This window comes from Canis aureus, chromosome 12 (assembly GCF_053574225.1).
Source record: "Canis aureus isolate CA01 chromosome 12, VMU_Caureus_v.1.0, whole genome shotgun sequence".
Lineage (NCBI taxonomy): Eukaryota > Metazoa > Chordata > Mammalia > Carnivora > Canidae > Canis > Canis aureus.
In genome coordinates, this window is record NC_135622.1 from 14,029,744 (window position 1) to 14,047,289 (window position 17,546).

The 17,546-nt window shown below is 48.4% G+C and overlaps 1 long non-coding RNA gene across 1 annotated transcript; it reads left to right on the forward strand.

The window, feature by feature from the left end:
* The first annotated feature begins 5,653 nt into the window (after positions 1-5,653).
* LOC144280628 (uncharacterized) lies at positions 5,654-16,702 on the forward strand. Its single transcript, XR_013349059.1, has 4 exons — positions 5,654-9,922; positions 10,734-10,871; positions 14,636-14,759; positions 15,398-16,702. It is a non-coding gene; the product is annotated as an uncharacterized LOC144280628 (long non-coding RNA).
* Positions 16,703-17,546: the final 844 nt, after the last annotated feature.

A 17,546-nucleotide genomic window follows, 5' to 3' on the forward strand; every position in this document is an offset into this window, starting at 1 on the left:
TAAAGTAAACTTAACAAAATCTCAATTGGAGACACACAGGATAGGGCAAGAAAATTGTGTAGGGGCAGAGATGTTGAGAAACGCAGCCTCCAATTTTACCGGTAAGTTCTTGGCTGACTAATGGCTTCTTTCCTTTGTTTTAAGAGCCAATGTCAGATATATAAAGGTGGGTGGGTAGATAGGTGGATAAATGGATAGAAGTCCCACAAAGAAAACAAATGATATTTCAAAAATTCAACTATGGTTTGAGATCCCTTGCCTATCATAGGGTGGCATTCCATTTAGGAAGGTAATTTCCATTTTTTCCATAATTTTCATTGTTTTATGAAGATATAATAATACCTTGATTTTGTAGCAGAAACAATTAGATACTACCAAAATAGCATCTCCTTTTTGTCTACAGTGATAGTTCTATCTGAGAAGCAGTTGTGCAGGCTGACACCACACTTGCTGGTGCCCTTTGTTTCCCAAGGCAAGCCCACATGACCAGTCTTACAAGAGAATGAGAGCAGCTAGGATATGTACCACTGCCAGGTCTGACCTATAGTCCCTGCTCGTTCACTTCTCCACATTCTTCCAGCTGACTAAGATGGCAAGGACTAGACCATACTGGGAAGCCAATGCTCAAGTTGGCAGAGCTGCCATCAGCCTGATTCCCTGAATGGCTGGATGGAGCATAGCCTTCCATATGTTCCCCTTAAATGAGAGAAATAAGTTGTTTTCATTCATACAATTGTGGAGTCTTTTTTCAGAAATTTACTATTTTGCCCTAATACAATGGGATTCTAGGTCAAAATCAATTCCTTCCTACTCTCATCTTCCTGCCATTTCCATGGTATGAAAAGAATATAGAAAAAATAGCTCAATCATTCCATAGAAAATTGTTAGAGAAATTTTGAGTTTTCATGGGCAGCATGAAACAAGGAGAATGAGGCCACCCAAAATGTAGGGAGGACTAGAGAGTGGAAAGAAGACCAGAGTGGGAAGTGGCACAGAGGCTAAAGAAAAAGAAGTAGTCAGTGGTAAATTCCCAGTGGTGAGAATAGCTGAGTATGAAAACATCTAAAGCCCAGTGTTGAGTAATGCTCTGCGATGTAGCCCTCCCTCCATTACTCCCCTGGAAACTTTAGTGAATCCTACTGCACAAAATTGTCTGATGATAAATGATAATTGAAGGAATGACAAAAGGGTGGATCAAGCAAGTGTGGCATACTAGAGATAGCACAGGATTTAGAGCCAGATCTGGGTTCAATCCCTTCACTGCTTCTGTGCCTTTGCACAGCTCTTATCCTTTGTGACTTTGAGTTTCCTCACTAAGAAGTGAGGGACTTCCAATTAAATGTGGAGGACCGAACCATTCTCTCAGAAGTCCCACTAAAACAAATGTGAAATAAAATTTTAATTTATAAACACACAAGGACAGATAAAAGAGGAATAAATAGTCACAAAATATTGGAAGGCAAAAAGTGGGTGACTAAACCATAACTGACAATACACAGGGGAAAGCTGAAACCCAAAGAAATTGTTGGGGAACACCAAAGATAAGTTAAATAGGCTTCAGTGCCCTTGAAAATCTGACAATTAGAAGTACCAGTTACCCCTGAAAGAGTTGCAGGTGAGGCTGAAAATAAGAGGTTTAGTTGAAAGCCTTTTGAGGGGTAATTAGATTCCCAGTGTGCCCTCTCCCATCCTGGCACAAGACTAGAATTTTCCCTCCCGAGGGAGATTGAAACAAGAGAAACTCTGAATGCAGAAGCACTGGGAACAGCCGCAGATGGCTGTAAATAAGGAACTAGGTGATGGTGGCATGCAGTCCATTCTCCCAGCTTGACTCCCACATTCCTACAACAGGACTTATGGAACAATCTCAACCTGGGTGCAGGAGATTGTGGATCTCTCTCTGATTAAACCAACTAACCCTGGAGGAAAAGCCTGTAGATATTGATAGTCAGTGGTATCCCCAACAAATCAGCTCACACAGATTCCCCGAGGCTGTCACATACACTCCAAAAGCTTCACCCAGTTTCCAAGTAGATTTTTAGTGCCCCATTCTTAAATATGAGCAGACAGCCAAGGACTGTCAACATATGATGAAGGATGTTGACAAGAGCAAAATGGAGTTGACTATCAGTGTTAATTACAATATATCTGAATATGTTCAGAGGATTTTTCACTTCCTTTGGAGAGTTACAGGACTAATTAGTGATAGGTATGAAAACTAAGCAACCAAAAATGGACAGTTATTAGCCTCAGGGAAAACAAAAAGTTACACAAGGAAATGTGATCATAGTACACTATGTGGTTCAGCCGTGAAGAGTGGTCAGAATGTCAGGAGTAAATATTCATCCAGTCAAAAAAATATTTTTAAAAAAGTTATGATTCTATTGTAAGACTGGAAAGAGAACAAGTATGTCTGTATGTTGGGGAAGGAGTGGTAGCTAAAAATCTCACTTTTTATAGTAGAAAACCAACAGATAATATCTAAATCTACCAAAAAAGCCTATTTAAGCATAACATTTTAAAATATGGAGACCAATATCACTGAAAAAGCTAAAAGTGGCCATCTCTAAGAAATGAGACTCAGAACTGGGGAGGGGTACAACTTTTAGACTTGGTTAGCCGTGTATATATAGAACTTTGTCAAAATAAAATGCCTGTTTAAGTGAGGTGCTGAAGTTTGTGAAGGCATTTGTAAGTTGACTTGCATTGCCGGTCATAAATTATTTTCTCTTTATATGCTTTAATTAATGGTGTTTGTCTCTACAATTATTAGTGTTCCTGGAGATTTTCCTTTTCCTCTTCTTTCCCCCTCCTTGTAGTTGGAACCTAATGATTAAGGACAATACCGACAGTAATGACCCCTGCTTACCTTCATTATCTTATTAAATCCTTGCAACAGCAAGCTCAGATAAGTGCTACTTCCTATTCTGCCTTAAAGAAAAGGAATCTGAAGTTCAGGGCAATGCAGCAACTCTATCCAGGTTGCATAAGTATGGCAAGTGGTGGATCAGCGGTTCGAATGTGGGTATGCTGACCCAGGGCCTGTGCACTGATGCTTCACGCTGTCAGAAACTTTGGTCTGAAGTCAGTGTGCCAGCTTCGAACTAGCAGCAGCCAAGAGCCCATGAGCGAGAGCTGCCATCTTCAAGACAGCAAGTGCCCTGCCCACTCTGCCCAGATGATTGTTTCCTCACCCACTTGGGGCCCTACATTACTACTCCCCGAAACAAGTCCTCTGAGCTGCGATTTCACAGTCCCGCACTTGTACCTGGTATTTGGAAGACAGCTCATGGGTGATATGTGTCATTAACACAATGGTTGACTAATGCAACCCCATTCCAGCTTGTGAGGGCCTCTCTTGTTGTTTTTGTTAAACATCTACTAGCAATAGCCTCTGCCTGCAACACCTGGCCAAGACTTCCCTCTTGTTCGTCCCCGGCTGGGAAAGCCTGGACCATCAGGGGCCTAGAAAAGTTACAAAGTACCAGTCCATCTCTAAGAGCAAATCGTGAGAGAGGCCTCACGACTTTGTGAGATGGCATGGTAGACATACAAGGGCTTGGAAGTCTTTGTTAGTCACCCCCACTGAAAGCAGGATCTAATTCCCAGCTCCCAAATGTGGGCTAGCTAAGCTGGGGCTGTCACCCAGAATGCCTACCCTTGAGGCACTGCAGGAGACTTTGCCTGTAGGTGCACTCTGGGTGACAGTCCCAGCTGACCTCAGCCCGGCAGCTTCTCTCCCAGCCTCTTGCACTGCTCAAAGCTGGGAGTGGATGAGTGAGCACCCTACACCTCCAGACCAGCCATTTCACCAGCTGAGGACTGTTGAGTGATTTGAATCAACATTATGAGCAGAAGGATAGTACAGCTGAGCTCTGTCCAAATCCCTGACCCACACAATTGTGAGATGTAATCTAATGGCAGCTGTTGTAAACCTTTTGAGTCTGGGGGTAGATTGTTACACAGCAACGGAGACCTGCAGCAGTCCACTTAGGGCCAGGATAAGTGCAGAAAGACTTCGTGGGTTGGAACAAATGGAGCCATGGCTTATGTTGACATTAGGGGAACACAGGGAATTAGCATGGGAGGAGACAGTAAATGTCTCTGATCTTGAGGGAAGAAACTGGGGTAAGGGAAAAGAGGCACTGAATTGGGAAAAAAATGAGCCCTAAGGCTGGTGAAAAGGGATGAGGTGCACAGTTGGTGGAGGAGTCTGGAGGGCATGGGAACCAAGGGAGCGTCCCTGAATGAGGGAGTGAAGGGACAGGATGGGAGACTCAGGGGAAGACAGCACCCTGGGAAGGAGAGCAGGAAGGAAACAGAAGGGGGCACCAGCCCACCTCCCGAGCCCTCATGTGGTTCTGGGCACCTGCCTGCTGTGCCCCTATGCCTAGTCAACAAGGGAAGAGAGGTCCCACCCTCTGCCACAAAACCTTCCCAGGGCCAAGAGCCACATGTAGTAGGACCTGCAGCTCCCTGCCCTTCCAAGCTCTCTGAGGAAGAAAGCAGGGATAGGCTTTGCTTCCAGGAAAACCAAGGCCCAAACGGAATAAGAAACGCCCCAGGCCACAGAACTAGTCCAAGGGTGTGGCTGGATGCCTGGGCCCTAGGCTTCCCACTGGTTCCTTCCACCAGATTGCACCTGAGCAACCACCTCAGAGGAAGTGAGGGGAGGAAAGGTGAGTTGAGGTGAAGTGGTTCACATCCCAGCCCAAAGCTCATTTCCAGAAGGCACCACGGTTCTTCCCAATTCAGGGAGGGAACTCAATGCTCTAGCGAGCACGTGCATTAGCACACACAATACACATGTGAGCGCACATGCATCAGACAGTGAGGAGCTATGAGTCACACACCACATTCTGCTTTGGGGCAATGCAGGCTGTAAAGCATGGAAGCAATGAGACTTAGGCAGCTGGACTCCAAAGACAGCTCTCTGCCCACCCTTCATAATCAACACTAATGCCCAGGAGCCCGGGAAGGAAGCTGTGCCTGGATGGACTTCTGGCAATGATGCTCCACCCCCACCCCCAAGTGTCTCTCATGCTGGGACCACTTATGGAGTAGGACGGTCATGAGTCCCTCTAAGATGGGATGAGGGTAAGCCAGGGGCCATGGAGCAATTCTCCACTCCACACCGCAGCCACAAACTCACGAACCACAGGTACACTAGTGCTCACGCACTAGCCCGTGAGCCTCTGTCTCTCTGAGATTTGTAGGTCTTCTTACTCGCCTGCGAACCCAAATGACTCAGAGCTCTGGGGTTTCCAAATCCCACTCCCTGTAGCTCAAATGGCATAGCTGAGTAACCAGAAGGGTTGCAAGGGTCAGAGCCACTGATTTCCCAACCCTTGGGCCACTCTTGAGGGCGGTGGAGACCCCGGTCACAACGGTCATCTATCTTCAGAGCCCCAGACCTGAACAAGCCACCACTCCCAGTGTGGACCCCCAAGCAAGAGCCTCAGGTCTATACCTCTCGCCCTGTACCCATCCCTCCTTGGTCTCCATCTTGGCAAGCTGGCCTGCCCCCACCCGTTAGAATTCTGGGAAAGGCAAAGAGGAATGGAACAATGGCCTAAAATTAGAAAGTACAACAGAAGCGTGGAACTCTGAGTCATGCATTGTTCTTTTTCTGCTGTTCCGAGTGCTGCTGGTAACCACGGCCTTCTGGCCCTGACAGAGTGCTGACAACAGGATTATGGCAAGCCAAGCCTCAGGGAAGAGGGGCTGCAGGGGGAGGGCAGGGGGATGGCCCCATGGAGTTTTGGCTACTGGATGTCAGAAGCCAGTCAGAGGACAGAAGGCCAATGTTCCTCTCGTGTCAGCCCCAGGGCACACAGAGGCGGCCAGGCATATGCCAGGCTACCTTCCACCTGCCTGGGCTCAAGCCCGTTGGCCTAGCCTCCCTTCAGCACCTCTGTGCAGTGTGTGACATGGATGTGCAATTTTACCTGTTCACACGAAATAATGGTTGACTTGGAGGATGGGTGGGCCATGATGGTGATACCTCAGGAATCACCGTGTAGCTGGTTCCCCTGCTGAGACCACACATTTGTCACCTTCTCAGAAAAAAATCAATTCATAGGTGCGTTTTCCAGTTTGCACTCTCAGGATAGAGACTGTGTCCTTTACCCCTTAGGTTGGGGATATCATAAGACTGCAGGACCCCTAGCAGGGAGCCTTGCCCCAAAGACCTCTTGTCCATCTTTTTGCCTCCCTTTAATGAAGGAAACCGGGTTTTGAGGCCCTCTCTTGCGGGTGGCCCCACGCAGTTACGGATGAAGCGTGTGTGCCCGGCTGCAGGCAGGCGCACTCCGTGGTGGGCCAGACCTCACGTGGAACACAGTTTTCCTAGAGCTCTACTCACCTGGGCTTTGTGGGAGGGGTGAAGAAGAGAGAAACAGTACCCTACCGCCTTTCTATCACCCCCAAAGTCCCACAAGGCCCCTTGAAAGTCAGCCAAAGCTAAAACTACCACCAGGGCAGCTGGCTGAGGAACCAACTCCCCGTTCCCAAAAGCTCTGAGTCTAAGGGGCCTGGGGACCCGTCAGCCTTCCGACCCAGTCTCCAGAAAGACTCCGATGCCGGTGGTGGGAGAAACACTTTGAGAAATAGGAGCCGAGACTTGGATACCATCGGCGATTCCAGAGCAGTGAATGCCCAGGCCCGCTGCCCCTGCGGGTGCCAGGGGAACCTGACGGTCAGACGGATCGTGTGGGCCGAGCTTGGGAGCTCCCAGAGCACCGGGAAGCAGGAATCGGAAGTTAAAATTAGCAAGATTGTGAAGAGCTTTGAATGCCGGGCAGGAGCCTGACTCCCACCTCTTAGAAATGGGAACAGGGTGGGGACAGGCACACGGCAGTGTGGAGATGGCCTGGAGGGGAGGCAGGGAGAAGGGATCGCAGCTTTCCTGGGTGCTTCTCGGTGCCCCGCTGAGAAGGGCCGGACATGTGGCCCTGCGGAGTGGCCCAGGCTGTGGGGGTGCCAGGCGGGCCTCGGAGCCTCGCGGTGGAGCGGGCTGGTAGGGGCTGGAGGCGGGCCAGGTGCCTGTGGCCGCCGGCAGGGAACAGAGTGGAGGGAGAGGAAAGGTGAGCCGAGGCCAACCGGCGACATCAGGATCCCCAGTGGAGCCGGGAACACGCAGTATCGTTGTCCTCGCATCGTGACCTCTGCCCCACACGGTGAGGTCTCGGGAGCGCGGGGTGTGGGAGCCCTTGGCCTTACTGCTAAGCTGCACACGTGTCCCAGGTCTGGGGGGAACGTGGCTCCTGACCTCAGCTCCCCCGAGGGGCGCGGGCCATAGCGTCTCCTCCGAGGGCGGTTGGCACCGCAAGAGAAGCCACTGGAAGCTGGAAGAATTTCCCACAGCTGGAGAGTCCCCAGCACGTGGCTGGGCTTGGGGAGGGGAGGCTGCAGCCACCGCCGGCATCGGGCCCGGAGGAAAGTCAGGTCTGGGCCCCCGGGAGATGCCTTAGCCAGGATAGTCAGAAACGCAGAGCTTTGGTTCCAGTTCAGACCGACTGAAGACGCGTCTTTGTTTACAAAGAGCGTTTGTGTTTGTTTCCATTTGGGCTTCGGCGGAGGAGGGTAGTGAATTCCAGGGTCTGCTTCACGGATCAGCTCCCCTCGAACACACGCACACCCTGCCCTCCAGTTGTGCCGCCTTCTGTGTGTCGGCTGCCGGCAGCCCGGGAAGGAGGGTGCCCCCAGCAGGCGGGAGCGGGAGTGGGGGGCTGCCCCCCACGGGAGCACCGGGGGTGAGATGCTGCAGCCCACGGTTATGGAGACGTCCAGGACGCCAGGCGCGTGGATCATCTCGTTTACAGTTTTACAGCAACCTTAGATACAATTATTAGCCCATTTTACAAATGCAAATGACAGTTCAGAGAGGTAAACACACACACACACACACACACACACACACACAGGCAGAGCAGGATTTGAACCCAGCTACCCCAGGGCCTACCCTGAACCAACATTGGTGGTCATCCTGCTGCGGTACTGCCACCAGGGGCCTTGCCCCTCCCCTGAAAGAGGATGTGGACTGAGAGGCAGGAGAGGCCTGCAGCCCCGGAGCTGGGTGACCTGTCATGCCCCTCCCAGGAGACAGCTTGTCAGGGCTGCTTCCATGAGGCGCCTGAGGCTGGAGCAGCAAGGACTCTGGGGAGGCGTCATCTTCTCGCATCCCCCAAATCTGGCCAGCTGCAGATGCAGGGAGCTCAGCCAGCCTCAGGCTGTGGAGGCAGAAGGCAGGATGTCAGGCCCCGCAGCCTGGAAGGACACCTCACCTGCCTGCAATCCTCTCTTGATAATTCTTCATGAGATCTCTGCCCTGAAGCTCCAGCAAATCCCTGGGGTGCTGCCCAGCCACTGTCCCCTAAGCCTCCCTCCCACCCAGAGTGTGCCTCTGAAAGGAGGGTCTAGTCTTAGGGGAAGAAGCCATCTTCACAGACACAAACACACCTTCCAGAAATGCCAAGGTCAGAGCAAGGGATCACAAAAACTGATGACGTGAAGCAGTCAAGGCGAGTCCTGGGAAGTGAGGCTCCTGGGCAAGCTCTAAGCTATGGGAACCCATCAGCTCCTCACCAACCTGGGAAAGCTGCCTGGAGGAAGCCAGCTTTTGAGTGCTGCTGGGTATCCCCAGAAGCTCCAAACTGCATTCCCAGAGGCCTCTAGCTCCCAACAGCACCATGGGCTCGCTGGCTCCCTCACGCCCCTGCACACCCCATGAGGCCACATACCTACCATGATGCCAGACGAGGGGGCAGGAGGAAGAGATAAAGAGAAGCTTTGCAAAGGAGGAGTGGGAATACAGGCCACCTGGGGAACAGCCACCTCCAAACCTTCAATTCTGTGGTCCCTGACCACAGCCTTGCCCCCACCCAGCTCCTTCCCCAGAAGCTGACCTTGCCTAATGCAAAGAGAATCAGGACATAGCCCCCACCCCCCTATACAGGCTTCCTGTCTTGCCTCCCGAGGTGGGCAGCGTGCAGAGCCCCCACAGCTTCACCACGCTCAGGGATTTGTGCTGTATCCCTTCTCCTCCCTCAGTGCTCCCAGCCAGCACGGCATCGAGGCAGAGTACACCACCCCCCCCCCATGCGTCTCTAATCCACCTCCTCTCCCCAGCTCAGGGCCTGATCCTCTCTTTCCTAGACCACAGCAGTATCTTTCTCCACCACGAAGGATGCCCCTGGCTGCCAGATACAAGATGGCCAGCCAATAGAGACTCAATCAAGTAATGTGGAATCTTGGCTCTTTTTCACCTGTTGTGTGGATTTGGGCATTCTCTGTGCCCGAGTCACTTTGATTCTCCGTGCATCCATTTCCTCCTTGTAAGACAATAACCTACAGGTGTTACATGTATAGTAATACACGTATGAGTTCTTTAATTTTCTTATGAAATTCTTATGAGAAATTAAACACCATACAGTGACATTCTTGGCACAGCCCTCAGTGTTGGCCACCACTACTCTGCAGTGGGCAGCCAGGAGGCAAATCGCCCCAGCTCCAGCCAAGTCAGCCACTCAGTGATGTCAGACTCGGGTCAGCCTGCCTTGATTCTTGGGGCTCTCCCCTGAAGTGTCTAAGACAATGGTCATGGATGCCGACAGCACATTATCACAAGGCAAAGTCTAAAGGCAAATACCACTTACCTCAATTTTCTCTTTTTATCTGGAAGAAGCTTTTACCTGAAAAACCCTTCCTCAGGGGGATTCCCTTGAGTTCCATCATCTAATTAGGGTCACATGCCCATATCTAGGCTGGGAAAGCGGGTGTCCAATATTTTTAGCCCTTTACCCAGAGGATGGTTCTACCAGCAAGGAGAAGGAAGGCTGCCATTCTGCTTACCTGCCCTTTGATCTTTTTCCTCTCCAGCCCACTCGCCATCCTGCCTCCAGAGTGATCGACATCATGTCAGGTATGGTTGTGTTGTCCCTGCTTAAAAAGTTTTAATAATTGACCTCAAGATAAAGGCCATTGTCCTTGGTGTGGCATATATGTCTCCTACTGTATGATCACAGCTTTTCTTCCCACCTCAGCCAGTTCAAACTTCTCACCATTCTCTCACACTGGGATGCCCCTCCCACACCACCCTCCCTCCTAAATCTGCTTCACAAAACTAAACTCCTGCTCATTCCTCTGGATGTAAGCTTCTCTGCAAAATTTTTTTGGCCTCCTTGCTCCCCCGTGAGGCCACATACCTACCATGATGCCAGACGAGAGATGTTCATTCAGTGTTTGATAAGGAAAGGAAGGAAGGAAAGGAAGAAGGGAGGAGGGGAGGAAAGGAAGAAGGGAGGATGATGCCCTGTGTACCACTAGCCCCTGACCCTTCCATGAGTACCCACTACTAGAGTAACCCTCTGAAGCCTTCCGGGCATGACATTTTGTCCCAGGCCATTGGTGCAGGTTGAACCAGAGACCATACTCTTATTATTATAAGATTCAAACATTTGGGTTTTTCTCTTTAGGGCAACTCCCTCACCCTACTATTTTCCTGTAGTCAGTGAGACATGCCAAGTATTTTTTAAGAGCTATAGTGCTGCAATCTGGTCGGAGGGAGCAATTTCCATTTGTTTTTTGAGTGTCATCACATTGGATTTGGCTCATCTCTCCAGCCTGACTCTAGGTCTCTTTGACCTTTGACTCTGACATCCATTCTTTATCCCTCTCAATCCTGGTTACACCCTCATGTGATAAACCTGTCATCTATGTCTTCATCTCTTTAGCTACTAAATCATTAAACAGGACAGAACATTCTGCTGAACCCTCCCTCCATCTGACCTCAATCTTTTTCAAAATCGACACCCTTTGGGTGTGGTCATTCACCCCTGGAGAGACTGAATGGGGACAAGGCCTGGCTCAAGGTAACCTCAGAAGATGGGAAAGTGAGAAAAACCTGCCTTAGTCAAGCCTGAGGGAGGGGGAACAGGAGGGGGAACCTGCCTTAGTCAAGCCTGAGGGAGGGGGAACAGGAGGGGGAACCAGACTGATACCCAGGAGGCTCAACATGGCTGCAGAGTTGCATCTTCCGCATCTCTGAGGCAAGCATCCCTCCTGCCCCTTCCTCTTCCTGCGTTTCTCCTTTGTACTGCCTGACTTCTATGAGTTACCTCACTTTTGAAATTCCCAAGAGAAAATCTGATGGGGCCAGCTAGTCACTGTCCAATATGCAACACTCCTGTGGGCAAAATCTTACCTCAAGTGTAGCTCATGGGCAGCTCATATCCCCTGTGTCCAGCCAATAGATGGCCTCTGTGGACTCAAGTCTTGATTCCTGGACCAACCTTTGTGACCAGAGAGGAGCAGGGTTCCAGACCATAACACCCAACATTCACTAGCAAGTTGCTGTTCAACTCAGAGATCCCCTGACTAGCCCTCTGGCCCCAACCTGTGAGAACAGGGGCCACAGCTCATAGGCTGTGTGAGAGCTGGAATCTGGGGACTAGATGCAACCCTGGAGCAGCCACTTGCTAGGGAGAAACCAGTTGTCATCAGGGGCAGGAAGCCCGGTCGAGCCAGTCAAGAGAGCGGACAGGTAGCAGAGACTGCCCAGGCGAGCCAGCCTTGGAGAAGCCTAGGCGAGTGGCCAGAGAGGACCAAGCTCATGTCTGTAGCAGCCCTGGTGGGCCAGATTGCACAACACGGGGCTCACGGAGGAAGGGGATGCAGCTGGCTGGTTAGGACAAGACACGGAGCCAACACTTGGATGGAATGGAATTCCTAAAATGGCTCTAGGGCAAAAGAGACCTTATGTGAGACTGGGTTCAAGGCCAGCCCTTATCTCTAGATCTGGGGCTTTAGGTGACAGCAAGCCCCAAAACAAGAGGTAACTGTGCTGCCTTATCCAATTCTAGACCAACTGGACTCCTTACATTTCCCAAAACCCTTGCTGGGATCTACTCCTTGATCAACCTTCCAGGTAGCTAAACATCCACCTGGTCTTAGTTGTAAGGAGAGGAAAGAAACAGGGTCAGACAAGGGCCAGGGTCTCCAGCTGGCCTCACTAGGGTGACTTGAAAGACTTTGGGTGAAACAGACAGTCCCCCACCAATACGTCTCACTTCATAATCAATCAAAAATGAGCATGAAGGGTGCCTGGGAGGCTCAGTTGGTTAAGGATTTCTCTTGGTTTCAGCTCAGGTCATGATCTCAGGGCTCAGGGTTGTGAGACTGAGCCCCTCATCAGGCTCATGCTGGGCATGGAGCCTACGTAAGGCTTTCTCTCTCCCTCTCCCTCTGCTCCTCCCCACCTTCTCCCTCTCCAAAAAAAAAGGGGGGGTGGAATTTCACTAGTCTTTCTAGCAAAGTCAGGGCAGTGCCCAGTAGTGACCACTTTCTACAGATTTGCAAAGTTATGTTTTTACCCATCCAATCAAGGAGCCTACTTAGGCAGGATACTTCTACCATAATCCATCTTCTTTCCAGTTTTTAAATTCTCAATGACATTTGCCCCAGTTTACTGATACTCTCCCAGCTTCCATGATGACCCAGAATTGTGCAATGCACATGTCTCCAGGCCTGCCGGTCATGACCACAACTTACCAACAAGATATCAGCACATCATTGATTACCCTAGGGCAGTTGTTGGGTATTGTCTGAGTAATCAAGTTCAAAAGGGCAGTGGTGGAATTAAACATCTGCTTTGGTTCTGGATCATTCACCAAAGGGAAGTGAAGATTCAGCCTGGGGCAACAGGAGGTGGCCTGCTTGCACTAGGGGGTGGTTAGCACAGATCAAGTCCAAACTCCTCAGCCTCATATGAGGAAATGACTCTTCTATAGGCCAAGGATTTCCAAAGTATCACTACTGCACGTTTTGAAACATGAACATAAAACCAGTGATGAGATTCCCAAAAATGATCTCACGTGAAGGATGAGAGGGAGGTCCTGGGCTCAGAGAAGAGAGAGGCTACTGGCTTCAGCCAGAAGGGCTTGCTCATCATTTAACCTTAGGCATCGCTTCCTCTAAATGTGTGGGAAATCAGAGGCCTCCCTGGGCTTGAAGCTGAAGACTCCAAGATCCTTGGAGGACTGTGAACTTGGACCAGGGCATCTCATTGTCTCCCAGAGCCTCAGATTCTCCCCTGCACAAACTCTCCCACAGCATGAAAGTTCTGACCCTCTTTTTTTTTTTTTTTTTTGGATGAGATTTTTCTTAACAGAAAACTCATTTTTAAAAGATTTTATTTATTTATTAGTTAGAGAGAAAGCACAAGCAGTGGAAGAGGTAGAGAGGGAGAGAAAGGGAGAAGTAGACGCTCTGCTGAGCAGGGAGCCCAACACAGGACTCGATCCCAGGACCCTGAGATCCTGACCTGAGCCAAAGGCAGATGCTCAACCAACTGAGCCTACTGGGCGCCCCAATTTCTGACCATCTTAATAAACAAAATAATTTCACCAACAGAGAAACAGTGAGATGGATTAGAAAATGATTTAATATATACGAAATTTATATGCACTTAATACATCCATAAATTATATTTAACATAAAACATCATTTTATTCTGTTGTTAAAATTAAAGCTGGAGTTTTAAGTAACATGTGCTACTTTTACAGAAGAAAATGCCAGATTACTAAACAAAAGCTAAAGACATTGATTTAAGAACCCTGAGTGTCTACCAGTTTACATTAATGCTCAATTTCTTTTCCTTCAGTGGAAGTCCGGCATTAATGTAATTGTCTAACTCTTGATTGCTTGGTTTGTAGATGTAATACAAGTAGCTTTCACATTTGCCAGGACCCTCTCTCTGTCCTGTCTTCCCTCCCACCTGCCACCAACTGATCCTGCTCCCTTTCAGGCCTCGCTTATCACCCAGAGGGTCTGGAGGGTCTGGATTCTCCTCCCAGAGAGCCTCTAGGATCTGAACTCACTGCTTACCTCACCCTACCTCCCGTCATCTCTGTGCTTGGCAATCTGACCTCCGCAGCCGTCAGGGCAGGAAATGTTCCCCAAGGTCACAGCGGCCTCAGGTGCTTCCAGGACTATCTTATTTGATTTTACTGTCCTATCCCATGCTGGGCAGCTCCCTGCTTCCCCAAGGTGCTTCCTCTGGAGTATCTTATTAGCCCTCCATTATCTCTCATCCTAGACTTTCCTTAGATGTTGGCATTCCCCAACTTTCTCTCCTGAGTGCCCTTTCTTTTTCCTTTCAGGGCAGACCCTTCCACTGATTCAATGCCATTGATTAGATGACGACCCTCTCGAGGTCCCGATTGAAACCCCATCTATTGTCTCCTGCCCACGCCACCACCCCACTCCTTTCCTCTGAGGTTCATCTCTTTGGGTCATTCTACCACCCAATCAGTAGTCTGGGTTAGAAATGTGGGGAATATTCCCACTCTGTTCTTTCCCTTACCTTCCTCATTCAACCCACCTCCAAATTTTCTCACCACCTCCCCCTTAGGAGCTCTCAAACCCATGTCCTTCTCTTCAGCCCCTTTTTAGTTCCAGGGATCATCTGGTCTCACCCATGCCCCAGTTGTAGTCTCCTAACTGGTCTTTCTACTGGTTGTCCCACCCCTGCCACCCCATATCCCCCATCTCCACCCTTATTCCAACCCACCATCCACATAGGAGTGATTTTTATAAAATGCAAATCTGATGATAGCAGTCTCCTTTTGGATCAAAGGATCCTCATCAGCTTTGGGAGAAGATGGCCATCCACAGCCCAGCCTGCAGCCCTCGTGTCTATGAAGCTAACTGCTCACCTCTCCAGATGGACCTGCCTAGTCCATCCTCCCCAACTCAGGCAGGTAATGGTACCCAAGCCTCCAGGTCTTATTCTAAAATCCAACAACTCTGTAACTTGGGCTGACCAAAGAAGGCCTCACTAACCTCTGGGAACAAAGGAGGTCACCCTACTGAAAATAACCCTGGCTTTCCTGTCCTGTGTCTAACAAGAATTTGGCATCTTACCATCTCTACTCCAAAAATTTCTGGGAGACCCCAGGAGTGTCTCACTTATGTTCACATACAAGCCCAGTTGCCACCTAGTGGTCTGCTGGGCTCTTGTGGAGGGTGGCATGTTGCCTTCTCAGCATGCAATTCACCCATCCTGCATGTGTACCAGCCAAGCAGTTTGAATCTTACTGACTCATCTCAGTTGTAAGGGAGGATCCTGATTGGTTCAAGCCAGGATTTCTCAACCTCAGCACTGTGGGACATTTGGGGCTGGCTAATTCTCTTTTGGGAGCGGGGAATGAGGCTGCCCTATGTGTTGCAGGATATTTAGCAGCATCTCTGGTCTTTATTCACTAGATGCTAGTCACACACACTCATCCATGGTGACAACATATCTTTAGGCATTGCCAAATGTCTCCTGGGAGGCAAAATTGCCCCTGGTTGAGAACTACTGGTTTAAACTAATTACACATGTCATTCCCTTCCGCAGTTACTGGTTTGGATATCTGACATCAATTGGTCCAATGAGAATGAAGTTCAAGAACTGTGTTCAGTGTTCAGTGCTTCGGTTTTTGCATCTGACTGATGTAGCCTAGGATTGGAAGTGGCCATCTTGCAAACACAAGGGGAGCCAGCTGTAGGATGAAGCCAATCTCATGGTAATAAAACAGAGATGAAAAGAAATCAAGTCCTAAGTGACATCCTTGGATCTTTAGATTAAACTGCCTGAAGCTCACTGCATTGCTGGACATTTCCAGATACGAAGCCTATAAATTCCCTTTATTGTTCATATTATTTATAACCCTGTTACTTGCAACTGAAACCGTCACTGCTACATCTGGCTCAGGCCAGATCCATAGCCTAACACAGAACCCTGTACCATCACTTGCTGTTTCTACTAGTGCCATTTCACACTGGGCTCTGATCTCCAGCCTGAGCATGGCTCCTGGAGACAGTACTTCTCAGTGGGCTCCGAACCCTCAAGATGGGAGGCCATCAGCAAGTCCAGAGCAAAGAAATAGATTCTCTCTCTTCCCTTTTGTGTTACATTCTGGGAGAAGATCTCAAAGCTCATTGCTCTATCCACAAAATGGTTCAGCGTTAATGAAGTGGATATTTTGCTTTAATTAGCACTGCAGCTCTCTCCCAAGGGCAAGATGTAAGTTCATGGGACATGGCCAAGGACATATTTAAGTGGTAGATAGCACCCCGTATTAGACTTTCTTAGCCTCTCCAAGGCCAACCAGGAGCTTTCTAATCTTAGAACACATTCCTTCCCAGAAGGTCTCTGAGTCTCTTACTGAAACACACTTTGTTTTTTTAGACCAATATTGATGTATCAATTAGTTTGTGCCAGTTTAGCCTGCAGTAACAATCCCCAAATCTCAGTGGCTTGCAGTAACAGGAATTTTCACATTTTTAATATTATATTTGTAAAATAGGCATAATGGTTCTATATATAAGTTTATTCAAGATTCATAACCCACCCTTTCATATAATGGTTGCTGTATCCCACAGTTCTTTGTTTAAATTAATCTCTTGATCATTTGGCTTCCCTGACCAGGTAGTTTTTCAAGAAATGCTTAAGAGTGCCAGTGTCTCAGCATATTTTTATCTTTGTGAATGACTGCTGCCTTTAGACTTGAGTAACAATTTGCCTGAGCGAGAGCCTGTTATGTCATTCGTCTCTAAACTCTGTAGACAATACTCCACTAACTTTTGCTACTGAATGTTACTGGGGATAAATAAACCTCGGACCAACTGACACGGTTTTCTCCCTTGTGAGTGACTTGCTTTTTCTGCCCCTGTGCCTCTATGATTCTTTCTTTAGCTTTAATACCTAATTACTTCACTGAGACATGTTCTTTCGAGAACATGATGTGTCTTTCAAACTGTACATTCAGATCTCCCTCTATTGGACAGTTTTCTTTTCTTTTTGATTTTTTCTTCTCCATTTATTCTACTTACACTGAAACAACAGTTGCATATACTCTGAGGGCTTTTGTCTATCTTGAACACTATCTGTTTTTTCTATCTGTTCTCCAATTCATTTTATGAGATTTTTCTCATACTTATCTACTATGCATCTTACTCTGCCTTAAAAAAAAAATCTGTTTTTCTGATTAACAATAAGGTTTTTGTCTTTCTAACACATTTATTGTCATCCTACATTTCTGGTTTTTTCTTTTTTAATCTTTATCAGCTCACTATTGATCTCTCTCCGTTGTCTTAATGTTGCTTCTTTAATCTCTTCTCTCTTCTCTGAGCTTTTCCATTTCCACTCAAAGAATTCATGTTCTTATTAATTTCTTTGTCATCATTTGGGGTATCAACAGGGTATTTTCCAAAGTGTTCCTCTGTTTCCTGAAGTAATTCTTTTTCTGGAATACATTCTTCATCAGCTCCTTACTTGTTTTATGTCTTCTCTTCTTTCTCTGTTGTAATGGAGTTTTGATGATTCCATTCTGTGTTTACTCATCTTTGGGGGAGTTTTTTCTAAGTCAGCATTTTTCTTGAGAATTATGTGGGGTAACTATGGATGAGTATACCAGGACAGCTGGCAGCCTGAATTTTGGCATGACTTCCTTACCAAGAGCACCATGTTGTTTTTCCAGGGTCACAATATTCCTGTTTCCTGT